The sequence below is a fragment of the Solanum verrucosum genome, unplaced genomic scaffold (assembly GCF_900185275.1).
Source record: "Solanum verrucosum unplaced genomic scaffold, falcon-dt-bn FXZP01000299.1, whole genome shotgun sequence".
Lineage (NCBI taxonomy): Eukaryota > Viridiplantae > Streptophyta > Magnoliopsida > Solanales > Solanaceae > Solanum > Solanum verrucosum.
Window position 1 is genome coordinate 956,399 of NW_026019922.1, and position 27,272 is coordinate 983,670.

A 27,272-nucleotide genomic window follows, 5' to 3' on the forward strand; every position below is an offset into this window, starting at 1 on the left:
GGGAGATAATGTAACGACTCAGAAAATGATAGGTTGAACTAGAGCCTAAACATGAGGGGTAACGTCAAGGGTTAAGGGCAAGGGCTAAGGGTTTTGGGTGAAGGCCATGGTTAGGGGACCAAGGCTGCCTAAATCTAGGCCTAGCCACTGCCTACCATGACCACGAGGGTCTTCACGACCCGTGGTGGCCAGCACAAGTCATGGTGCCACCCGTGGTTGGCATGACAGTGTGCCCTAGAAAGGTGCCAAGCCAAGGCTCCCCTTCACGAGCCACTTCACGGCTCATGGTCATGACCACGGGCCATAGGAAGGCTTGTGGGGTTGCCTTGGCCTTGTGGGAGTTGGAAGATGTTGAGTGAGCTACTGGTCAAGGGACCACGGGCGCCACCACGGGCCGTGCTACCCTTGACAAGCCATGGGAGGTGATCGTGAAGAACACTTAGGCTTAAGAGAGGCAAGGCTCCAAGGCCTTGACACTGCCTCAAGACCACAACCTCAACCACAACTCGTGGTCTTGACCACGGATCGTGGGAGGTTTTGTGGTCATGCCTTGGCCTTAAAGGAGACTTGGCAAGTTGAGGAGGCTACTGCCTAAGGGACCACAGGCACCACCACGAGCCATGGTCCCCTTCACGACCCGTCCACATGGGCGTGGTTCCTGATGGGGCTGCCTAAGTTGAGGGCTTTTGAGTAATTTCGTTTTAATTAATTAATGTGTGGGGTCGTTTTTAAATGTTTTATATCACTAGTATATATAGTTTTAAGTCCCAAAACACTTCATTTACTCCTTATTTCTCCAAAACCCAAATCAAAATAAAAGAGTTCTTCCCTCTCAATATTTCCCTCTCTAGAAGTTCCTAAAAAAGAAGAAGAAGAAGAAGTGGGAGCTAGGGTTGCGGATTCAAGGTCTTCTTCCTCAAATTTCTTGGGGATTCACAAGCAAGGTATGGTGATCCTTCATCTAGGGGTAGCTTTCATCCCTAGAGTCATTCAAAAGTAAATTTGAAAGTTATCAAGTTTCTCAAAAGCTAGGGTTTTTACTCTAACTCATGAGTTCCTTCTTCAAACGTTTTCAAAGGTTAATTAATGGCAAATTATGATTGAATTAGTGTTTAATTGATGATTTATGATGAAAATACTCTAAGAACCCATAAATTTCCTCAATTCCTAAATTGTGCCTTTATGAAGTGGGTTTGTTGATTATGAAAGCATGTGAATGGAAATTGTCTAAATTGCTTTAGTATATTGAATTGTATCATTATCCATGCCTTAATTGTAGTAAATTTTTGGTGTGTTGGTGATTTGTGATTCATGGCCTTGAAGGGCATAGTATGAGGAATTGAGTATTATCATGATGTCTTGGGTATAGGTGTGAATATAATGAAGTTAATGTGATCATGTCTTGAATGTAATTGTGTTATTATTGAAAGGCTATTTATCAATTTTACCCGTATGAATATTGATGATGGAATGTGAATGGTTCTTCATGGTAATGTATATCTTGAATTGGTAGCCTTATGCATCATTTTCTTGTATAAATGAATGTATTGTTGATTGTTAAATCTTGGATCGGTAGAATAATGTCACCCTTCCACACATGTTAATAATGAACATTGGTATCTATAGGCTTATGACACCCTTCCATTAATGATGTTAATGAACTTTGGGATCGGTAGGCTTATGGCACCCTTCCATGAATGTTATGATGAACCTTGAATCGGTAGGCTTATGGCACCCTTTTATGAGGATTCAATGAGCTTTCCTAATTTACCTTGAATCGATAGGCTTATGGCACCCTTACATGTGTTAATGAATGTACCTTGGGTCGGTAGGCCAATGGCACCCTCTCATGTGTAATAATGTTAAAGTAATGAAATACTCTATGGGAATGTAGGCTAAGCACCGAGTGGATTTGGTTAGATGGAAACTCTCCCGATGTTTAGGTCGGGTTTCAATGATCATCTTCCTTATCTCATAATTATGTGCCCACATAGGTCTAGCTAGTTGATCCACCTAAGCTAAATGTACCTAGTTCTACCTTAGGCAAGTAGGACACTTTTCTTCAGTGTGGGGTTATATGACACCGGATTCCATGGTTTGCTCTCCTGGTCTATGTCGGTTAATGCTTATTCCCATCATGTGAGATGTGCATTATGGTTTCTTGAGAAGTTCTATGAAGTGTGGGTTGTAGTATGGGATGTCATCCATGCATTGCACGAGTAGACTTTGAGAGGGCTATAGTGAGTTTTCTAATGTCTTAATGACTAATGTATGAAAGTACTCTTAATGAAGCTAATGAAGAATGTTGACTTAAATGTCTAATGTGATGATTCATATTATACTTGGGTTGTATTATGAGTTATTTTCCCTTATTATGACTTATGAATTGAATGTGTTCCTTATGCATGAGTATTGATTGAAGATAAGTATGAAATGGTAAGTTCATCAAAGATGGCCTCAAAGTGGCACTTAGTAAGGATAGTAGTATGGGATGCTATTTTTACATTGCACAAGTGTAGCTTAGGGTTACTTAAAGTGAATGTTTACATGTGATGACTATGACTTGTACGATGATTATACTTGTATTTTATGTCTCTTAAACTAATGTACATGATATTTCTAAAAAGTGGCATAATGCATGGTTTCCAACCAAAATGTCCATTTAAAGCATGATTTTTGCATGGTCATCATACTTCGTACATTTTTGTGTGCTAACCCATATTTCTCTTATTTTACTACAAGTGTAGGTTCCGGCAAGTGAGTTACTTTCTCTCTAGTTCAAGGGCTTGGATTGTGATTTCTCCAAGGCCAAGTGGTATGCCCTTATAGATCGAGGACAAGTACTTTTGATGTTTCTTTCTTTCATGTAATAGACATATGTTAGACTTTCTATTGTAAACGGTCGTGACCCTACTTTTGTTTCAAGATATTGTTTTAGATGTCCATGTGAGATGATAGACTTCCGTTGTTTCAAATGTTTTTAATAAAGTTTTGATCGTATGGATTTAAAGAAAAGTTGTAAATTCCACACTTTTTCTATATATCGAATGTTATGAATTCTAAGAGGCTTGGACGAGACCCTTTGGTGTCAAGTACGCCGTGTAACTTCCAGGGTATGGGCTCGGGTCGTTACAACATTGTATCATCACTTTAGCTCATAGTGATGGTTGTCAATTAGAGAAACTCCACAGTATTATATTACTTTATATGTAAACTGAGTTGTTGTTGTATTTCTTTAAACATTGAGTTGTCACCTACTGTTTTAAATGCTTTGTATAAAATGCACCTTTATTGTTGTTTTACTTTTCATTTGAGTTGAGTATCCATGAGTTGAGTAAAGCTAAGGTAAGTGTTCTTTTCAGATTCCTTTCAAGCTTATGTCATCTTTAGTTTTCTCCTTGCATGCTCGTAAATTCAATGTACTGATGCCTTTTGGCCTGCATCTTTTAATGTTGCAGATACAGGTAACCAGGATCAACATTCAGCGCCTCGTTGACCTAGTTGAGCATTCATAGTTAGTTGGTGAGCCTCCTTGCTTCCGGAGGATTCCCTTTTTATTGCTTTGTTAGTCAGTTATTAGGATGATCGGGGGTCTTGTCCCGACATCCCTTTTAGTATTTAGAGGCTTCATAGACAGTTAGATATGAGTCATTTAGTCTTGGATTTAAGATGTTTTGCTATAAGACTTATGTTGCCATCTTGGCTAGTTTGAATGTTTCTTTTAAGACATTCTAAGTTATTTCATAAGTTCCTTATTTGAGACTATTTCTTGTGTTTAAGTCTTCCACTGAGTAGGTAAGCCAGACCAAGGGTTTGCTTGGGGCCAACAATGGTTCTCGAGTGCCAGTCCCGCCCAGGGTGTAGACTCGGGTTGTGACATGGACAAAGGGTGATCAATTGGACACCCGCGCATAGTGTACCTCCCCCTTGAAAATACAATGATCAACAAAGACAATTCAAAATTTTATTTACTATATTTTTTTGTGTATTTTTTTAATGAAAATTTATTAAATATATTGAACTTGGCAATATGTTGAATAATTTTTTGTTAAAACAATGGGGCAAAACACATATGTAGACCCTTAAACTTGTCCCTAAATTTCATTTTTGCACTCCAACTCAACTTTGTTCCATTTTAACCCTTTAACTCCAATTTTTATGTTTCATTTTGGCACCTCTAAGTGATGTGGCAAAGTGTATGCATCACACTTTCTCTAAGAGAGTAAAATACAAAAAAAAATTAAAAAATAATAAAAGATTAACCCTTCAACTCTATTTTTTTATGTACTATTTAAAAACAAAATACTAATTTTACAATTTCTTTATTTCTATATATGCTCTTCAACTATAATTTTGCATTTTAAAAATCGTCGTTCATCCATTAGTTATTGTAAATAATTCAAATTGACGGATGATCATTGATTTTTTGTTAAAAAAGTAACAATTTCTTTTTGAGAGTTTCCCTGTATTTTTGCGTGTAAAAATAACCGACGAAAGTGCGTCGATTTTCTTTCTTAAGAAAATCAATGACAACCCAACGAAGTCTATCGTGTTTCAACATTTTTTTTATAGTGTTATTAATTATCAATGAACATGAGTTTTTTTTTTACTCGTATTTAGTTGAAGAAAAAAATTAGAAAGCTGGTATTTGAGTTAATCCAAATAGATTAGATATGAAAAAAAATGTGGTGTTATTTGATTTAATTAATTATTTTAAAAAGAAAATCAACACACTTTTATCGATTATTTTTCACACAATAATGTACAGAAACTCTAAAAAAATTTGATGTTCATCCATTATTTTTTTTAAAAAAAAAAAGATATGACGTTGATTTTTAAAATGAAAAAGTGGAAATGAAGAACATAAATAAAAATGAAGAAACTTTTTATCGTCAATTTTTTTTTCTAGAGTTTTTGTACATTATTGTGTGAAAAATAATCAGCAAAAGTGTGTTGATTTTCTTTTTAAAACAATTAATTAAATTAAATAACACCACATATTTTTTTCATCTCTAATCTATTTGGACTAACTCAAATACCAGTTTTCTAATTTTTCATTCAACTAAATACAAGTAAAGAAAAACTCATGTTCATTGCTAATTAATAACACTATAAAAAAATGTTGAAACTCGATAGACTTTGTTAGGTTGTCATTGATTTTCTTAGGAAAGAAAATTGACACACTTTCGTCGGTTATTTTTCACGCAAAAATATAGAGAAACTCTCAAAAAGAAATTGTTACTTTTTAAAAAAATAATCAATGATCATCCATCAATTTGAATTTTTTACAATAACTAACGGATGAACAATGATTTTTAAAATGCAAAATTGCAGTTGAAGAGCATATATAGAAATGAAGAAATCATAAAATTAGTATTTTGTGTTTAAATGGTACATTAAAAAAATAGAGTTGAAGGGTTAATCTTTTATTACTTTTTAAATTTTTTTTTTTTTTTTTGTATTTCACTCTCTTAGAGAAAGTGTGATCAGAGGCGGCACCAGGATTTCATGTCAGTGGGTTCTAAATTTTTAAAAAGAACAACGATCTTAACCTAAAGTAACAATCATCAAATTAACGAACAAATACAAGTATCTAATTCACTAAAAATGACAAAATACTTAAACATTATATATATATAAGCATTATAATTACAATTGCATTCGACGAGTTGTCATATTTTGAAAACGATCAATGATCACATCATTAGGTACACTTTCAAACAATTCATCTTCTATATAACAAACTAAACAATCATTTAAAAAGTCATCGTCCATTATGCTTTGCAAGTCATTTTTAATGAAAGATAAATATTTTTTTAAATTAAAATTTTGAACATTTTTAGTATAATCTTCAATATTGTTCTAAGTGAGATTAAAATTATTAAATTCAGCATTAATATTTTGGTACCTAAAATAAATATTTTACTAGTTTCACTATCATCTTGAACCATTAATGCCGTCAAAAGTTAAAATTTTAAAAAGCAAACAACAATTAATATAATATAATCAATTATCAATATGTTGGATAACCCTAGAATCAAAGATTAAAAATCAATTTTTGAATAACTAATTGTACAATGTCAAAGCAAACAAATAAGGAAAAAAAAAAGGGAGAGATAAGAGTACACACCGGAGACTAGATGTTGGATAACAACAATTAGATCAACAATAAAAGTTAGAACTCTAACTTTTGAAAAAAAAATGAGTTAAACTTTTTGAATGTGAGTAGAAATCAATAGTCAGATATTGTAGTTTCAGAGTACGATACAAATACTATTTTTCTTTGTTTTTTTTTCATTTAACAATTATTTTTTTAATTATCCAAAAAGACTGGGGCTACCAGGATTCGAACAGACATCCCGCGCGGACGAATGATTTCGCTGGGTATGCAGTGACCATTGGGCCAAACGCCTCAGTGTTATTATGGGTTCGCAAGAAATATATATACATTTTACTTCAGAATTTAATACAAATATAGGGTCTATGGAAAAGTCAGTGGGTTCGGCCGAACCCCCATCGACTACTGTAGCTCCGCCCCTGAGTGTGATGCATACACTCTGCCATATCACTTAGAAATGTCAAAATGAAACATAAAAATTGAAATTAAAGAATTAAAATGGAATAAAATTTAGTTGGAGTGCCAAAATAAAATTTAATTTTTTTTTTAAAGATCTGCACGTGTGTTTGACCAAACAATGGAGAGATCATCTAGACATTTAATTTATACATTTATGCATGCCGCTAGACTAGAAAACTAATAATTTACATCCAAAATCGTGAAATAAAACCCTAAACCGATGCCTTACCGTAAGAAGTAAAACTCTCAATCTGAGCCGTCCATCTGTTGATCAAACGGTACACTACTGTTTATCAGTCCTCATTTTCTTCCTTCACTGTTAGAGTGCACTTCCCCGTGGAGCTTTCTCTGAAACAATGACTTCATCCTTCTCCGTTTGATGATCAACTAAAATTGTGTGATGCTGCTAAAAAGTTATGAGCGTTTTGCAGTTTTGGAGGTGCAATGATTACTGATAGTTATTCAAACGTCGGAATGCTACAAGGAACCAACGAATTTAGGAGGCAGCAACAGGAGATTGATCGAGAGAGAGTGCTTAGCATGTTCCCAACTGATTCTACTTCTCCCACAGTTGAAGGATCACTTAGCACTTTCAGTTGCATTGCTTCTGATTTTGGTTGTCTTTCAGAAGAGGAATTGAGGTCTGATTCAGCCTACATTGCTTACTACTACTCCAACGTCAACCTTAACCCTCGCCTTCCGCCCCCTCTTCAGCGACTGCAAGGTGCCGGAGCTACTAATGCTGTGGCATTAGGGGGTATTGGAGATAACAGGAAATTTAATCAAGATGACAAGGGAGCGGATCATAAATCATTTTTTTCGATGCAGTTAGGAGTTGATGTTGAAGATGGAGATATTGGAATTGAGGACGAGAAGGAATGGGGTCGAGATGGACTTATTGGGTTACGTGGGCTTGGATTAGGAACCCAGCAGAAGATTGTTGATGAGATGATTCAGGTGCAAGAGAAATGGAAAATACAATAAGATGTTTGAAGTATTGGTTTGGTTTGTTAGCTTTACGTTTCTAATCAATTTGTTATCTAATTTGTTGTGCCTGTTTAGTAACTTTGAAATGTTATTCCTGTTTATAGAGGTTGTTGAATGCTTTCTGTTAATATCCCTTTCTGCATATGGAAGACGATTCTTTGATATTGTAGTAACATGCTTGTTATGTCTGCATTTTTGGATATTGCTTGTCCGTAATATTACTATTTGTATTCATGTATTGGCTTGGTTTTCCCGTTCGGAATTGTTACTTAATTAATTATATATATGTCATAATTGCTTTTTTCAAAGCTTTTCCTTGATTGTCAAAGTGTGTTCATTAGTATTTTATAATGTGTGAAGTTTTTCCACCCGTGCGTTTTGGATACCTTGGACTCAAAAGGAGAAAAGGAAAAAGAAGGTATATATAGTTAAAACGTTCACTCTTGGATTTTATCCACTCAAAAATTGGTGGTCCGAGGATCAAGCGCATGTCGGTTAATTGCTGTTGAGAATTGTGTATTGTGTCTACTTGTCATTTCTGAAATCTGTTGAATTGACTTTCTATTTTTATTATGTCTCTATAGTTGTCATTTCTTGCAAAAACAATTCTTTATTGAGTTGGAGTATCACATTTGTAGCCTGAGGTATCTTGGACTCTTTCAGGCAACATATCCACAATAAATTATTTTTCTTGATCTCGAGGAAATTGGTCAAAAGGGTTTCTGCAAATGTGTAATCCTTTCTCTGGTGCCTTTGTACACTTTGTGGACTTCATAATTTTAAATCTGTCCTAGTATTTGGTTGCTCTAGCTTGTTCAACGGGACAGCATATGCTTGGGTATGACTTATGAGAGTTAATCATCATATTTTTCAAGTTGGGAATGTTGTGTGTCAGACACGTGTTGGGAAGAGAATCCAAACACTTTCACTCATTCGATTTCCCCATTTCCTAATAGACAATTTGCTCCTCATACCGATGCCAAAATTGTCCTTTTCCTTTTTTCACCAGCACTGCTCAATGTCATGGTACACCTGTAAAAGATTGTATTATCATTTATTTTGGTGACTGCGGTCTGTCCGAGTTTGCTATTCACAATTCATGTCATTGTTAGTGACATTTTCGATGTACCTTGAGAAACCTCATACCGATGCCAACAATTGCCCTTTTCCTTTTTTCACCAGCACTGCTTAATGTCGTGGTACACCTGTAAAAGTTTGTTTTATCATTTATTTTGGTTTACAATTTACCTAGTTCTTATGATTACTTTTTAGTGTGCTTGCAAGTTGTTTCGTTTTATTCTTCCTATATTCAGCTTGTTGCACAAGTTCTTTTTTCTTTCTGGTGACTTCATTTAAAGGGCTGTGGGCATATTGTTCTGAGACTTCTTTGGAAATGTAGGGTGGTATGAGTCACACAACATCTACTTCGAGGCATTCTTCTCGTCCAGCTAGCCGTGCATTTGGTGATGTTGTTGATCCTTCTGAGTCCCAATTTGCTCATCTCCATCATGAGTTGACATCTTTGGATGCAGTACATTCTCATGCAAAGATTCAAGGCACATCTACACTCCAAAAAGTCAACACATCAGGCTCTCAATCTTCTGCTTCTGCTTTGGGTGCATCATTGTCACAAAGTACCAACCCTGACCCTCAGCTTGTAGCTAGAGCTCCTAGTCTTCATTTTCCTTCTACTGGTGGAGGAAGGATAAGCTCACTAGACAAAAGAAACCTAGATGTCCCAAACACATCAGAGAACATTTCATCTAATATTGGGGAGTACACTGATCTGGTAACTGCATTTTCTGGCATGGGTTTGTCAGTGAATGCTACGGGAGGAGAATGGAAGCATCAAAACACTCAAATTCATAATGAGATTGACTATCACCGGAACCTCTTTCATTTGCAGAAGGATCAAAATCCTATAAAACAGCATTCCTATTTAAACAAGTCTGAATCAGTTCAGTTTCATAAATCTGCATGTTCCTCTGCTGCTTCATACTTGATAGGGCCTTCTACCCCAACTCTCAGTAGTGGAGGAAGTTCACCATCGTACTATCCAACTGTTGATAGTCCTAATTCAATGTTGTCTCCATATGTTTTAGGAGGTTATGGTATGAACCCTTCATCACTGTCAATGTCGGAAAACCAACTTGGTGGTGGTAATTTTCCTTCATTATTTGAAAATATTGCTGCTGGGGCAGCAATGGGTGCCTGTAGAATTGACCCTAGAGCAATTGGAGGAGGCCTGAATTTGGGTCCTAATCTGTTGGCTGTCGCAGCTGAATTACAGAACATTAATAGACTTGGTAATCAGACCTTGGGTGGTTCAGTGCAATTGTGTCAGATGGATCCCATGCACCTTCAGTACTTGAGATCAGCCGAGTATCTTGCTGCTCAGCTATCAGCTGTCAATGACCCAACGGTTAACAGGGAATCTCTTGGCAATTCATACATGGATTTGCTTGAGATTCAGAAAGCATATATTGAGGCGCTGCTTGCGTCTCAAAAATCACAGTATGATTTTTCTCGTCTTGGAAAATCTTGTGGCTTTAATAATGGTTACTGTTAGAATAGAAATAAGTATTTCCTACTTAGAATAGAAATAAGAATAGGAATAGGAATAGGAATCCTAGTTGGAAAAGGATTCCAATGTAGTGTCTATAAATAGGGTCTCAATGTAACTATTTAGATACACAATTCAATAATATTTTTCGTATATATTTCTCACATGGTATCAGAGCATTGGTGAGAACAAACAAGTCACCGTATGTCTATGTCAATTACCGGTGACTGTTGGGTCTGATTTTGTTATTCTTTTTTCTTTCTGTGGGTGTTGTGCGAAAACCAACACCACCACGAGGCTCGGAAAGCCCCCGCGACCAAAACCCAGCCAAAACCACCGGAAAACACCACCCCACGCGCTCTCACGCGCCGATCGGAGGTGGTAGTTTCCGGCGAGATCTGTCTCACGCGCCGGCGCGTGAGGGATTTTCTGTGCATATTTTTTGAGCTTTTTTTTGACAGTTGGGGTCGTCCAGCCATTCCGACCAGGCCCATACTGTTTTTGACCAGATCCGATCGCCGGAATTAGGGTTCCGGCTATTTCCAGGCAGTTTCCGGCGACTTTTCTTCGAGATTTGAATTTTCCGAGACAAATTTAGCATAATGTCTTTTGGGTGTGATGTTTTTGGTTCCAAAAATATGGGGATTGGAAGTTCTAGCCCTATAATCACTTCAGAACTTTTATTGGGAAGTTCAAACTATTTATCTTGGGCTTCCTCGGTTGAGCTTTGGTGCAAGGGTCAAGGTGTCCAAGATCACTTAACGAACAAGGCTTATGAGGTAGATGTAAAGGCAAAGACTAGTGAGGAAGATGCAAAAGCCAAAGCACAATGGGAGAAAGTAGATGCTCAATTATGTAGTCTCCTATGGCGTTCTATTGATTCCAAGTTGATGCCCTTGTTTCGCCCATTCCAGACGTGTTATGCAGTTTGGGAAAAGGCTCGTGCTTTATACACTAATGACATATCTCGATTCTATGATGTGATATCTCGATTGACCAACTTAAAGAAACAAGAATCTGATATGTCTACTTACTTGGGACAGGTACAGGCAGCCATGGAGGAATTTGACACATTAATGCCAGTTACTACGAACGTGGAAAAACAACAAGAACACAGACAAACATTGTTTCTAGTTCTTACTCTTGCTGGACTTCCTCCTGATCATGATTCTGTACGTGATCAGATTTTAGCTAGCCCTACAGTTCCTACAATCGATGAATTATTCTCTCGTCTCCTTCGTCTTGCGGCACCTCCCAGTCACAAGGTAGTTTCATCACCCATTGTTGACTCATCTATTCTCGCATCTCAAACCTTTGAAAAGCGTACATATCAATCTATGGAGAATCGGCGAGGGGGAGGGCGTTTTGGGAAACCTCGATCCAAGTGTAGTCATTGTCATAAGCCTGGACACACTCGTGATATATGTTATATTTTGCATGGTCCACCACCCAGTTATGATCCTATTGTTCTAAAGGAATATAATGAGTTCCTTCGAAATCGCGCAAGTAAACAGACATCTCCACCAGTAGCATATGGTGCTCAACCTAATCAACCATCCAATAATGCTCATATTGCCCAAACAGAATATGATGAGTTCCATCAGTATCGTGCAAATAAGCGAACGTCTCCACAAGTAGTTTCGGTTGCACAACCTGATGTCTCTGTTGCGGGTAATTCTTTTGCTTGTGTGTCGCAATCTAGTACTCTTGGAACATGGGTCATGGACTCTGGGGCTTCTGATCATATCTCTGGTAATAAATCACTTTTATCTGATATTATTTATTCACAATCTCTTCCAGCTATTACTTTAGCCAATGGGATCCAAACAAAACCAAAAGGGGTTGGAAAAGCCAAACCCCTATCTTCTGTCACCCTAGACTCTGTTCTTTATGTCCCTGGTTCTCCCTTTAATCTAGCATCTGTTAGTCGTTTGACGAAAGCCCTACATTGTAGCATAACTTTTTTCGATGATTTTTTTCTCATGCAGGACCGCAGTACGGGACAGATGATTGGAACAGGACATGAATCACAAGGCCTTTACTATCTTACCTCTTCAAATTCCTTAGCAGCATGCTCCGTTACAGATTCCCCAGATCTAATTCACAAACGTTTGGGACATCCGAGTCTATCCAAACTGCAAAAGATGGTGCCTAGTTTGTCTAGTTTATCCACATTAGATTGTGAGTCGTGTCAACTTGGGAAACACACTCGTGCTACGTTTTCTCGTAGTACTGAGGGTCGTTCAGAGTCTATTTTTTCATTAGTTCATTATGATATTTGGGGTCCTAGTAGAGTCAGTTCCACCTTAGGATTTCGTTATTTTGTTAGTTTCATTGATGATTATTCAAAATGTACTTGGGTTTTCTTAATGAAAGATCGTTCTGAGTTATTTTCTATTTTCAAAAGTTTCTTTGCTGAAATACAAAATCAGTTTGGTGTTTCTATTCGTACTTTTCGTAGTGATAATGCCTTAGAATACTTATCCTCCCAATTTCAGGAGTTTATGATTCACCAAGGCATTATTCACCAGACTACTTGTCCATACACCCCTCAACAAAATGGTGTAGCTGAAAGAAAAAATCGGCATCTTATTGAGACCGCTCGTACTCTTCTCCTTGAATCCAATGTTCCACTGCGTTTTTGGGGAGATGCAGTTCTTACGTCTTGTTATTTGATAAATAGATGCCCTCTTCTTCTATTCAGAATCAGGTTCCCCATTCCATACTGTTTCCTCAGTCACATCTCTATCCTATCCCTCCTCGTGTCTTTGGGAGCACATGCTTTGTTCATAACTTAGCCCCAGGAAAAGATAAATTAGCTCCTCGTGCCCTCAAATGTGTCTTTCTTGGTTACTCTCGAGTCCAAAAAGGGTATCGTTGTTATTCACATGATCTTCATCGATACCTTATGTCCGCTGATGTTACATTTTTTGAGTCTCAGCCTTACTATACATCTTCTGATCATCCTGATGTCTCTATGGTCTTACCCATACCTCAGGTTTTACCTGTGCCAACCTTTGAGGAATCTACGGTTACTTCTACATCTCCAGTTGTAGTGCCACCACTACTAACTTATCATCGCCGTCCACGTCCAACCCTAGTCCCAGATGATTCATGTCATGTGCCGGACCCTGCTCCTACTGCGGACTTGCCTCCTCCTAGCCAACCGCTTGCACTTCAAAAAGGTATACGATCCACTCGAAATACTAACCCACATTATACCTTCTTAAGTTATCATCGTCTATCATCACCCCATTATGCATTTGTGTCGTCTTAGTCCCTCACATGTCCTCGTAGTAATTACATCTGTAACAAGCTAGGTACATATGATTTGTATGCACCAGCTTGAGGGGGAGTGTTAGAATAGAAATAAGTATTTCCTACTTAGAATAGAAATAAGAATAGGAATAGGAATAGGAATCCTAGTTGGAAAAGGATTCCAATGTAGTGTCTATAAATAGGGTCTCAATGTAACTATTTAGATACACAATTCAATAATATTTTTCGTATATATTTCTCACAGTTACTATGGTAATCTAGGTCTTGGTGTTAATATGTCGTATCCTGGAAGTCCTTTGGCTAGTGCATCTCTTCAAAATTCTCCCTTTGGACCTGATAGTTATGTGAGGTATGGGGAAAGGTATGTACATTTTCCTTTAGGAATGAGGAACTTATCTGGTGTAATGGGAGCTTGGGATTCTGACCCTGCTTCTAACTTGGGAGAATGCTTTGCTTCTTCATTATTGGATGAGGTTAAGAGCAACAAAAGTAAGTGTTTTGAGTTGTCGGAGATTGAAGGCCATGTTGTGTAGTTCAGGTGAATTTAGTGTCTAATACTTCTTTCCTTCCATTTCATCTGGACTTATATAAGTTTATAAGTTGATTAAAAGCCTTCTGTTATTAGTGTGGACCAGTATGGAAGCAGGTTCATTCAACAAAAATTGGAGACTGCTACCACAGAGGAGAAGAACATGGTTTTCCGTGAAATTATGCCCCAAGCTCTCTCATTGATGACTGATGTGTTCAGTAATTATGTGATCCAAAAGGTGTGTTCGTGCAGATATGTTTTTTTTTTCACAATCATTTTGGATGTGCTTGTTAGCCCAAGTCAATATTTGGTGTATCTTGTCTTTACTTTGTGAGCAAAATGCTCTGATTCATAAGGAATCAGAAACATGATCTTCTTTGTTCTCTTTTTTTCTTTCTTTTTCACTTTTTCAGCTTTTTGAACATGGAAGTGCATCTCAGATTAGAGAACTAGCTGACCAGCTCAATGGGCATGTGCTAACACTTTCTCTTCAAATGTATGGTTGCCGAGTGGTTCAGAAGGTATTAATTGTGTTAGTAATTATATCTGTTCATAAATTGATTGCCATACCGTCTTTCATACTCTTTATAATCTGGATTTGTTACACTTTATAATTTACGATAATGTATGATGTGTAGTGTCATTCAGGATGATTTTTATCGCCTGATCCTTATGTGTCCTGTTAAGAGCCTGTTTGGCCACACTGCCAGAAATTGCTTATGTTTAGTAGCGTTTTTATCAGAATAACTTCAGAAAAGTACTTTTTGAGGGTAGCCGTTTGTGTTTGACCAATTCATCAGAGAAGTGCTTTTTCTTTATTTGATAAGCAGATTATGTTTGACCAATCTTTTCAAAGAGTGCTTTTGCGTGTCAAATTATGAAAAAGGGTAGTATCAAGGTTCATTTTACAATTAATATTATTTAAAATAGAAATAAATTAAAAATATTTTATTATTTCCAATCATTAGAAATAGACAAACAATTATAGTAAGAATATATATAGTAAGAATTAAAATTGTACTTAAATTAATAAGGAATAGTTTGGTAAACAAAAATTTATAGTAAGATTATATATATATATATATATATATATACATATTTAAACCACTCCCTAGGAGCTTCTACCCTTTTTGCTCCCATGGTGACTGGAACTCACAACCTTCGGGTTGGAAGTTAGGGGTGCTCACCATCCGAGCAACTCCCTTTTATCTATAGTATAAGAATATTTTTGTCTTGATTTTTTTTAATTTTTTGTTTCTACCTTCTCTATTTCAAAGAGGAGAGGAGAAATGGTAGAAAGATAAAGGAAAAGGAGATCGCATTTATAGTTGAGAGACTATTCCAAAGAGGATGATGAGAAGGAGACGGGTAAGGAGTGGTAGGAACAAAAAAAAAATAAATGGAAAAGGTTTAATTAATAAAGGATAGTTTGGTAATTATAAATTTATGGTACATATATTTTTGTCTTGTGAAATTAATTTTCTGCTTCTGCGTCTTTGCAAGTAGATAGAGTTTGTATCTTCATCCCATAAGTAAAATAAATTGTTTATGTTGCTCAAGAGCACGTTTCTATTTTGGCCAGACACCTCAAGTCTCAAAAAAGTTTTCTTTTTTGAACAAAAAAGGTGTGTTGTTAGCTTCCCAAAAACTTGGAAAACAGGCTACTAGTCTTGTTTTCTGCTGGTGTATGTATGGTAATTTAGCAAGTAACGTTAGTTGAGAAGTTGAATCACAAACTGATGTTAAAATAGGCCTTCCTTTGGAAACTCCAGTAATTCAACAAATGAAAGGCGTTGCTGTGTTGTTTCAATTTCACATCACTGGTTTCTGATGTTCTTCTAGTGTTCTTGTCTTTTCCCTTCTCTGCATATTTCCTTCCCTTCTTATTTATTTTTAAAAATGTAGTATTTTTTCCATGGAAACATGCTAGAGGATCACCATAGCTATTACTGGGGAAATAGTTAATTCGTTTTGAAGAGAATTATGTTGCAAAATTGGCTACGTATTGCTAGAGCTGTGGAAAAAGTTTATACCCTTGCAACTTGGCTATTATCCTATCACATAAAGTGGAATCTCATTTCTTCAGAAGCTAAATTACTGGGGCTATCTTATTCCTATGGCAGATTGTCTCCCTGGAAGCCATATTAGTTGCTTCTTGTCCTTGTTAAAAATGGACATACTATGTGATTAGGAGCTAAACATCCAAAATTTTGCCTTGTTTACTATGATCGGACTGTTATGACATAACCACTTCCTTTCTCAAATATTATGCAAAGTTCTTGTCTTAGTATGCCAAAATTCACTCTCCCAAGTAAATGGGAACCATCTGAGCTTATTTATGTATTTAGATAAGGCATATCCTTTGTAAGGTTGGAAAGTTGATACCATCTTGGTCTAATATGAAAGGAATGATTTTAAATTATGAAATGAAAGTGATCATTTTAAAAAAAATAAATTATTATACGGAAATGTTGCGTAAATTTGACTTTTAGGGTTCACTGGTATCCAAGGCTTTTCGATGGAGTGGCCTTGTTTCCTGTCTCTAATTGCATTGCTATAGAACTGTTGATTCTGTATCATGAATATATTGATTGGGCTTAGGTCTGAATAATACCTAGTGTCTCAACTAATGGAAATTGGCAAATTTATAATCCAATATATACATATTCTATGCATCATACTGTTGTAAGGATTTCTTCTATGACACATCACTGTGAAATATCTGACGTTCTCTCTGTTCTTATGCCTTCTTGAATATTTCAGGCAGTAGAGGTTGTTGATCTGGATCAGCAAACCAAAATGGTCACAGAGCTTGATGGTCATGCTATGCGTTGCGTTAGAGATCAAAATGGGAATCATGTTATCCAGAAGTGTATTGAATGCATTCCAGAGGATGCCATCCAGTTTGTCGTTTCCACATTTTATGATCAAGTTGTGACATTGTCCACCCATCCATATGGATGTCGGGTCATACAGGTCAGACTGAATTGCCTGTAAATTTTTTGTTTTTCTTTGGTATTTAGTGTCTGGGGGATGATCTTTACTTCTGATTTACTTTCTCATGACAGAGAGTCTTGGAACATTGCCATAATCCTGAAACACAGAACATTGTGATGAAGAAGATTTTGCAATCTATTTGCATGCTGGCACAAGATCAATATGGCAATTATGTCGTTCAGGTCTGCTGCATATCTCAACCTCCATAGCTAATTACCAATGGGATGTTTCAAGAGAATGGTAATTTACCTGAAGATGTGCACTAATCTATTAAAACTTAAAACCATCATCTTCTTTTCCATACTGGTTTCTCTTTTCTTTTTTGAAAAAGATTGGTACATGAACTTTTGGTGTTTAATTTTTTCATTTGTTAGATAGTGCATTGTGGAGAAGGCCTCTGATGTACCACCATTCTTTATATTTAAGGACTTTTCATTTGTCTCTCAATGGGACAGATAAATGAAAATTGATGTTAACGTTTATTTAAATTCCCATGTGGATTGGCGTACAATTTTTATTCATAAATTTGATGCATTTCTCATTCTTAGCAAATCTTCATGCATTCTCATGTCTCAATGTTGTACAGTTGATAAGAATCAGGCCGAGGTCCTCAGCTCTCCCTATTTTGGGGGTTGGGTAGAGGAATTTATTCTTTTATAGTGTCTTAGCTTAGATGTTTGACTACTCCTGTAGATTTGTTTTTGTAATAGCACGTCTTGGAACATGGAAAGCCAGAGGAGCGCACTTCTATAATTAATAAGCTGATGGGGCAGATAGTTCAGATGAGCCAGCAGAAATTTGCCTCAAATGTTGTGGAGACGTGTTTAACCTTTGGAACTCGTGAAGAACGCCAGACATTGGTAGATGAGATGCTTGGCTCTGACGATGAAAATGGTCCTCTTCAGGTCTGTTAGTTTTCAGATTCTTCCTTCACTAGTGGTATGCACGTGTTTACTTAGAGTTCTCTGTACTTTTGGCTGTCTAATATAAACATGATCTACTCAGATATAATTTCTCTTTTTAGGTGGCCTGAGCTTTAATGTAGATGATTTTCTGTGAACAAATGCTTCTTGTCACAAGCATTTGTCCTTAACTAGTGAAATCGGGTAAATGCGCAGCTTGGGCTTTTCCTATGGTGTGGGTTGGGTTGTGATGAGCACAAACACTATGGGGTTGTTTGGTTGGAAACAAGTTATCTCAGGATAACTTATCCTGAGGTTAAGTTATCCTGGGATAACTTGTCCCACCATGTATATGGGATAACTTATCCCATCACTATGATATAAATGGTGGGATAAGTTATCCCAAACATGACAACCAAACAAGATAATTTTTTTTTATCCCATCACTATTATTTTTAATCCCTCACACAACGAGCCCTATAAGTTTAGCACTAAGTATAGTATAAAGATCGTCTCCACATGGATTGGTGCAAATAATAATTCAACCAAATCTTGCTAACTATTATTCAGGTGATCAAAAGAAGAGAGTTGGTTGTGGTTATGAACCACATTTATAGACTAAATGACAATTTAAAACAATTGGTTGGGTAAAAGACGAAACAAGTGCATAATGATAGTCGTGATTTGACCATGTTCATTGATCACATCTAAAGTTCTATCGATTCTCTCGAATTTGATAGTTGATTAGAGTATCATTAAGAGTTAGATTTCTCTTCCGAGTAAATCTCAAGTTAAAGAAATAAACTAATTATAACACAGTGATCCTAATATGTAAGAACATGTTATGGATTATTCTTAAGGAAGTAATGTCTATCGACTATTTTTCCGTGTGATTCAATCAACAATCATCAACAAGCTCTTTTAATTACTTTAGAGAAGATATATTGATTCAAACCCACACAAGATTATGCAATAATATTCATAAGATATTCCTCTTTCGATTAAATAAGATAAGGGAAAAAGGTCAAATATACCCCCGAACTTTCGAAAATGGTATGTATATATCCTTCATTATACTTTTGGGCCATACATACCCTTACCGTCATAATTTTGGATCATATATACCCTTTGATCAAACGGAAAAACACGTGGCATGATCTCAATATTTGCCCTATTTTATTTTATTTTATTTTTTATCTAAAATTTAATCTCTCTCTTCTCTTTCTCTCTCCAAGTTCATATTCTGTTTTTTCCTCTCTCTCACCGGCGGCACCAGAAATGTCACAGTATCACCGGAAAATTCTCTCAATCTTCGACACATTTCACATTTTTATATATAATTTTAATTGATCTCTCATCCATAAGGAAAGAAAATTAAATAATCAGTTAGGGCTCGTATCTGTTTCTTAGCCAAAGATCGAACTTTTGGTTGATTTGTTTTCCTAACGTGGTTGAGATTTAGGGTTTATGGTGTATTTCGGAAAACACTTTCTGGAAGATCTAATTGCTTAAGTTTTGATTACATTTGTGAAGGATAAAATTCCATTCTCTGTTCTTTTGGTGCTTAGATTTGAGTAGTTTGATCTGCTCACTTTTTTTGTTTTTGAATTGTGAGTGTTGAATTTTTCTCATACATATTTTGGTCTACAAAGCTTGAAAATTGCAGATCTGCAGAGCTTGAAATTGCATACCTTCACCATTGATCTGAGATTTATGGGAGGGGGAGTGATGGAAATCTAGAGACCTTGAAAATAAATCGGTGTTGAATTATTGACATCAAAATTTGGGAAGGATCTTGCCAATAGTGATTAATTGGAAATGGGTGTTGGATCGGTGTTGAAATTAGATGTATTGATAATGGAGATCAAAGAAATCAGCCAAGTGAATGAATGGATTTTTTTTAAAAAAAAATTGGATAAAAAAAATTAAATTTTGGATTAAAAAAGTTAAATTTTGGATAAAAAATAAAATAAAATAGGGCAAATATTTGAGATCATGCCACGTGCTTTTCCGTTTAATCAAAGGGTATATATGATCCAAAATTATGACAGTGAGGGTATGTATGACCCAAAAGTATAACGGAGGATATATATGTACCATTTTTGAAAGTTCGGGGGTATATTTGACCTTTTTCCCATAAGATAATGAACATAGTTGCAATTTAATTAAAGCTCCCATAATAAGTTCAAAGATAAGAACGAAAATCAAAATCCCAACATACTAATCAATACAACAAGTCAACATGTTTGTCAAATACCATCTAAGAATCTACTCCATGGAGGAGAATAAGTTTACTAAGAACAAAGATGTAATAGAAGCATAGCAACCAAACTCTAAATCTCAACTCCTAGTTTGGATTTAAGTAGTGTATCGAGTGTTCCTTCTTCTCTCCTTCGTAACCTAGCCTTTTCTTTATACTTCAGCCTTAGAGCAAGTTCCAACATCATATAGCCTTGGAGCAAGTTCCAACATCATATAGCATATGGTCCCTCGTGAAATTCCAAAAGCACCCTTCTTTTAATGTGTGCATGCCTCCACGCCGCGCGGGCGCGCCGTTGGGAGCCTGAGCAAGAGGAAGGACAACAACAACAAAACTTGCCCCGTGGGTGCGCGGTAGGAGTCCGAGCGCGGGGAAGTGCAACAACCTGCAAATGTTTGCTTTTGTTCCTTATTTTTAATTCCCTTAGCATTCTTGTTGGCCCTTTTCACTAATCATGTTCAATACTTGAATTAGCAACCCTACACATATGAAAAGCAGACCATTAATTGCAAAATTCATATTTAAAATTTGTCTAAAATCATCTCCATTGCCCATCAAATACCCTCACTTGAGTTTTTGCTCATCCCGAGCAAATTAGAACAAACTTGATCCCCTCTAGACTTTAACGCACAAATCACTAGAAACAGTAATTGATTCCAACCATCCTTATAGGTACATGCAACATTTATTGTTAAATGACTACTCATTGATGATGAAATTTAAGCGAAAATCAATCTATGAACTTTCTCACAACAATGAAGATGCAATTTTATCACCAACAAACTTATGTTCATGCATCATAGACAGAAACTCTCATTTCATATACTCTCACAAAGAAATATATTCATGTTTTTTCAGAATACCATAGGCTTGACAATCGAGTAACTCTCCACTAATGTATGCCTTCTCAAGTTAAAATCATGTAAGACTTGCACGGGTGTATTTTGTGGAAAAAGGGTGTTTGTAGAATCTGAAAAATAGTAAGTCACATCACCCACTTTTTCTCTTTTTTTTTCTTTTGGCAACCTTTGCTTTCTTTTGAAAACACATCCAACAACTTTCGGTACTTTTCAACACATGGCTAGATTCAACTCTCTTTCTTTTTTTTCATAATTCAATTCTCTACACTTCCTCTTATAATTCCAATTAAGAGAGTGACACACGAGAGATTAGACTGGAGAGCTGTATCGGCTAATCAAAGAAAATAGATTATTATAAGGCTCAAATTGGTTGACTAGGGATACTTGTCATGAACGTTTGGTGAATTTAGGCCAGTAGTTGGTTAATCAAAGGAAGCCTACAATCATATTTTTCTCAAAAAGTCCTAGAATTTTGCCTAAAAAACTACCATGCTGAGTTCTAGATTCTTCAAGGCATGAGTACACATCTAGATATTTTCACCACACAATACTCAAGGATTGATAATGCTTCATCTTCACATGCCAACAAGTGTGTAAATTTCAAAAATAAAACAAGCAACACAACATCTAGATAGAAATTAGTCAATATCTACCTCTAGCACTTGTTCAACAATTATGTTATGACTCTTATCCTAAAAAAGTCTGATTCAAAACAAAGATGATTATGACATAAGAATCAGGCAAGAAACCCATAGAGGTACAATAAAGAAGTTACCCTCGCAAGAAAAACTCTTTTTTTTTTTTTACTTACAACTCCTTCACCCCCACACTTAAGCTATGACATGTCCCATGGCATAAAGAAACTACAAAAGTAAAGGAAACTTCCCTGACTTTCTTCAATCAGTGTCAGAAACAATGTTGGGGTCCATTGTGCATACTCGGCCAAACATGCGTAACTAAGCTATGATCTTTTTATCTGACGTGTTAACAATGAGTTCATCCATCTTCGTATGCATATCAACCATCAAAGATTGTATCTCAGTTACTTGAGTTTTAAGGGAGTGGAATCGCTCCTCCCATGACCGTTCCATTGAATCCTGAGTGCCTTGAGCAGGTGGCACTACATGATCGGGCAACTCTTCCACTTCATCAGAGTCATCCTTGCTTGCTATCAACTCTAAACTTTGGATCAGCCATAAGAGTAACATGTGACTTCTTGAATTTAACACCGGAAAGTTGACATAGCCTTGTGATAAGAGCCGGAAAGAAATAACCATACTTGGGATAGGTGACTTTTTCTAACATCTATTCTTCAATTAATATGCCAGACATGATGAGCAATTTTTTCATTAAACAAAAGATAAGGGCTGCTCTAAAACCGTGTACCTCAGTTGTATTGGTGGAGGGAAGGATTTGTCTAGTGATTATATGCTACCAACACTTTGCCTTAGTGTTCAAAATCTTAGAGTAGAATTTGTGGTTCACCTTCTACCACTGCACTGGCTGTACTGATGCACAGATAACCTCGGTGGACATGTTCCATTGGTAAAGCTCTTTCTTGTATGTCTTATGATATGCATCACGTGTCCACTGGGAGGTTATAGGTACGTTCAATGACTTCTTGTGCAAAATTTATCTCTTCCCCCGTACCATATAAGCAAGATGCTCATGTTGCATAGAATTTCATCACAACTGTCATATTAGCCTCCTTGGGTTGCTCAAATAGATCTTCCCATTGGCGATGCACATTGTCCTAGTAAACCTTGTTGAATTCGCCTATCAAGGAACCCCTATCAACTCCTTTCTTGACTATGACTTTTCTGAATGATTTCACTTTTAAACCGTTGTTGATCTTCCCAAGAAACAAATCTGGTTGCATCAAATGACTTCAACGATTTCGACTCTTTTTCTTTTGAAGATGCTAAATCTTTCCTTGTCGAAGAACTTGCCTTTGTGCTTGGAACAACCCCTACATTTTTTGCTTTCTTGGATTTTCCATTTTGTTGAGTGTCCTGTCAATTAGAAAAATAATCCAATAAATATAATCTTGACATTCCAATCTTAACAATGTGCACCAAAAATCATGATATGCGATTGCCTTTTTCTTCTTCTATTTTTTCTAAAAAGTTTTTCTTCTCCTTTTCTTTTATTTAGACATTTTATCAAGTACCTTGTGTGCATCCATGTTGTTGCTTCAATTGCAACAAAATGAGTATAATCTACACCCAACAATCAAGTAGACAACAATATTGACATTGTTATACAACTTAGTTCATTAAACTATTCAAAACAAATACATACAATTCTTCTTGCACAAACTTTATGTTGATTAAAGAACCTTGAAACAAAGAAGAATTGTATGTATTTGTTTTGAATGGTTTGATGAACTAAGTTGCATAAGAATGTCAATATTGTTGTCTACTTGATTGTTGGGTGTAGATTATACTCATTTTGTTACAATTGAAGTAACAACATGGATGCACACAACGTATTTGATAAAAATGTCTCAATGAAAGAAAAAGAGAAGAAAACTTAGAAAAAAAAAGAAAAGAAAAAAGCAATCACAATTTATGATTTTTGGTGCACATTGTTAAGATTGGAATGTCAAGATTATATTGATTGGATTATTATTGGCAGGACACTCAACAAAATGGAAAATCTAAGAAAGCAAAAAATATTTAGGGGTTGTTCCAAACACAAAAGCAAGTTCTTCGAGGTTCAAAATCTTCAAAAGGAAAAGAGCCGGAACTGTTGAAGTCATTTGATGCAACCAGATTTGTTTCTTGGGAAGCTCAACAACACTTTAAAAGTGAAATCATTCAAAAAGCCACAGACGAAAAAGGAGTTGATAGGGGTTCCTTGATAGGCAAATGCCAGATCTGGCTTAGTTGGAGATCATGCGTCGCTAGTGGGAAATTCTTTTTGAATAGTTGTGGAAGTTTATGTGACTTGCCTGAACATGAGTATCTTGTTTGTATGGTATGGGGGAAGGAGGTAAATTTTGCACAAGAAGCCATTGAACACACCTATAACCTCCCAGGATTTAGTGAAACGACACGTGATGCATATATAATACATACAAGAAACTAAAAAGAGCCTTACCAATGGAACATGTTCGCAGAGGTTATCTGTGCATCAGGACAACCAGTGCAGTGGTTGAAAGGTGAACCACAAAATCCACTCTAAGAGTTTGAACACCAAGGCAAAGTGTTGGTTGCATATAATCTCTAGCCATATTCTTCCCTCCACAAATACAACTGAGGTACATGGTTTTAGAGCGGCCCTTATCTTTTGTTTGATGAAAAAATTGTTTATCATGCCTGGCTTATTAATTGAAGAAGAGATGTTAGAAAAAACCACTTCTCCCAAGTATGCTTATTTTTTTCTAGCTCTTATCATAAGGCTATGTTGACTTTCCGCTGTTAAATTCAACAAGTCAGATGTTACTCTTATGGCTGGTCCAAAGTTTAGAGTTGATAGAACGTCAATTGGAATAGAAGTAAGAGAGCCAGCAAGGATGACTCTGATGAAGTGGAAGAGTTGCCCTATCACTCAGGATACAATGGGACTGTCATGGGAGGAACGATTCCACTCCCTTGAAACACAAGTAACTGAGATACAATCTTCGATGGCTAATATGCATAGGAAGCTAGATGAACTCTTTGTTAACACGGGCAAATCGAATAAAAAGATCATGGCTTGGTTACACGCGCTTGGCCGAGCATGCACAATAGACCCCTACATTTTTGTGACACTGATTGAAGAGAGTCAGGGAAGTTTTCTTTACTTTTGCAATTTCTTTATGTCATGGGGACATGTCATAGCTTAAGTGTAGGGGGTGAAGGAGTTGTAAATAAAAAAAAAAAGAGTTTTTCTTGCTAAAGTAATTTCTTTATTGTAATTCTATGGGATTTTTCTCTTATTCTTTTACCATTGTCGTATTTGTTTTGAATCAGACGTTTTTTTTAGGATAAGAGTCGTAGCATAAATTGATTGATTCCTATCTAGATGTTGTGTTGCTCGTTTTATTTTTCGAAATTTGCACACTTGTTGGCATGTGAAGTTGAGGCATTATCAATCCTTGAATATTGTGTGGTGAGAATATCTAGATGTGTACTCATGTTTGAAAAAATTTAGAACTTGACATGGTAGTTTTTGAGGCAAAATTCTAGGACTTTTTGAGGAAGAATATGATTGTAGGCTTTCTTTGATTAACCTTCTAGCCTAAATTCACCAACCATTCATGATAAGTATCCCTAGTTAACCAATTTGAGCCTTATAATAATCTATTTTTTTTATTAGCCGATACAGCCCTCCTGTCTAATCCCCCGTGTGTCACTCTCTTAATTGGAATTATAAGCGAAAGTGTAGAGAATTGATTTATGACAAAAAAAAGGAAAGAGAGGCAACTGAATTTAGCCATGTGTTGAAAAGTAACGGAAGTTGTTGGATGTATTTTCAAAAGAAGGCGAAAGTTGCCCAAAAAAAAGAAGTGAAAAAGAGAGGGGAATTTGGCTTATTATTTTCAGATTCTACAAACACCCTTACCACAAAATACACCCGTGCAAGTCCTACATGATTTTAACATGAGAATGCCTACATTAGTGGAGAATTACTTGATTGCCAAGCTTATGGTATTCTGGAAAAACATGGTGTATTTCTTTGTGAAATGAGAGTTTCTATCTGGAAAAAATGGGGTATTTCTTTGTGAAATGAGAGTTTCTGTCTGGAAAAACATGGTGTGTTTCTTTGTGAAATGAGAGTTTCTGTCTGTGATGCATGAACATAAGTTTGTTGGTGATAAAATTGCATCTTCGTTGTTGTGAGAAAGTTCATAGATTGATTTTCGCTTAAATTTCATTGTCAATGAGTAGTCATTTAATGATGAATGTTGCATGCACCTATAGGGATGGTTAAAGTCGATTATTGTTTCTAGTGACTTGTATGGTTCTGGTTTCCAGTATAACTTGTTCACCAACCAACGACCCCTAAATGAACAATGGAAAAAAAAAGCTGCTTGAAGTGGAGAAATGGAGGATAGCTACTTTGAAAACCACATTTCTTCCATCAAATATGGTTCTGGTGAAGATTTTGCAAGTTATCAATTTATGCCAGTTTTCCTTTCTTATCCTATGTATTGAAAATTTTATTTTTAAGAACTTATCAGGCATACTTCTTGGACATGGATACTCAATTTCCTTATGTTAAATGACAATTAATATTTAGGGAGTCAAATAACTTCTTATTATGTTCAATTATGATTTCTTTAAAAACATTTTATAATATCTTTACTTGCAAAAAATTGTGAATTATAATACTTTGTATATAGTTTCTAAGTATGTGATATTTATTCAAGAAGTAGGAATTGATTTCTAGATTCATGCTGAAAATTACATAATTTCAGCTTGTACTGTCAAATTCTTTTTGTTGATGGGAGAGGGTATTTGTGAGAAACTGTCTTTCAACTTCAGGCAGTAGGAAAAGTATCTTGCTGGTGTTGATAGGGTGCTCGTTTATGTATGATTTATGTGCAGGTGTTGATGAAAGATCAGTTTGCAAACTATGTTGTACAAAAAGTGCTGGAGAACTGTGATGACCAGCAACTTGAACTAATTCTCAACCGAATCAAAGTTCATTTAAATGCTCTGAAGAAATATACCTATGGAAAGCACATAGTTGCCCGTGTAGAGAAACTAGTTGCTGCTGGAGGTATTCTTTCTTTTGCCTCCCTTCTCGCCTTATGATAAGTCAAGTCTTTACCTGTCTATATTTTGTTATACTGACATCTCATTTTATGGTATCAATATTTCTTCCATAGTTCACTCAATATCTTCTTTTTGTCTATGTTAGTTTTGCTATACTCTAGTTTGAACTTGATGAAGCTGCCTTCCCCATCCCTCCCCCACCATCAATTCTGGAACTTTGCACTAAATATTAAATTTGTCTATGGTCACAAAGTGCCCAGAGTGGAAGTGCATTTCTAACTAGGTGTTGCATGTTTTGCAGAGAGGAGGATCAGCTTTCTGGCTTCGTATTCTACTTAGATGGCATAGGAAGGAAATTGTACAGCTAACTGAGGCTAGGTCGAGTGTCCTCGTCTTTGTTCTGTTGTCTAGCTTTGGCTCTATCTGTTACCATGGAGCATCTTCAAAAATAAAAATGTTTGTAGTACTTGAGTTGTACATTATTAGTTCGAGGTGTATACGTAGAGTTGGGTTAGCCATTAGTTGAGGGCTCAGATGTTAAACATACCTGATGCCACTGTCGATGAGATAAAAGTAACTGTACAAGGGGTGTAAAAGTTAAACTGTAGAAGTC

At 36.2% G+C, this 27,272-nt stretch overlaps 1 pseudogene; it reads left to right on the forward strand.

Moving 5' to 3' along the window:
- Nucleotides 1–200: 200 nt before the first annotated feature.
- Nucleotides 201–26,998, forward strand: LOC125823533 (pumilio homolog 1-like; annotated as a pseudogene).
- The last annotated feature ends 274 nt before the right edge of the window (nucleotides 26,999–27,272 follow it).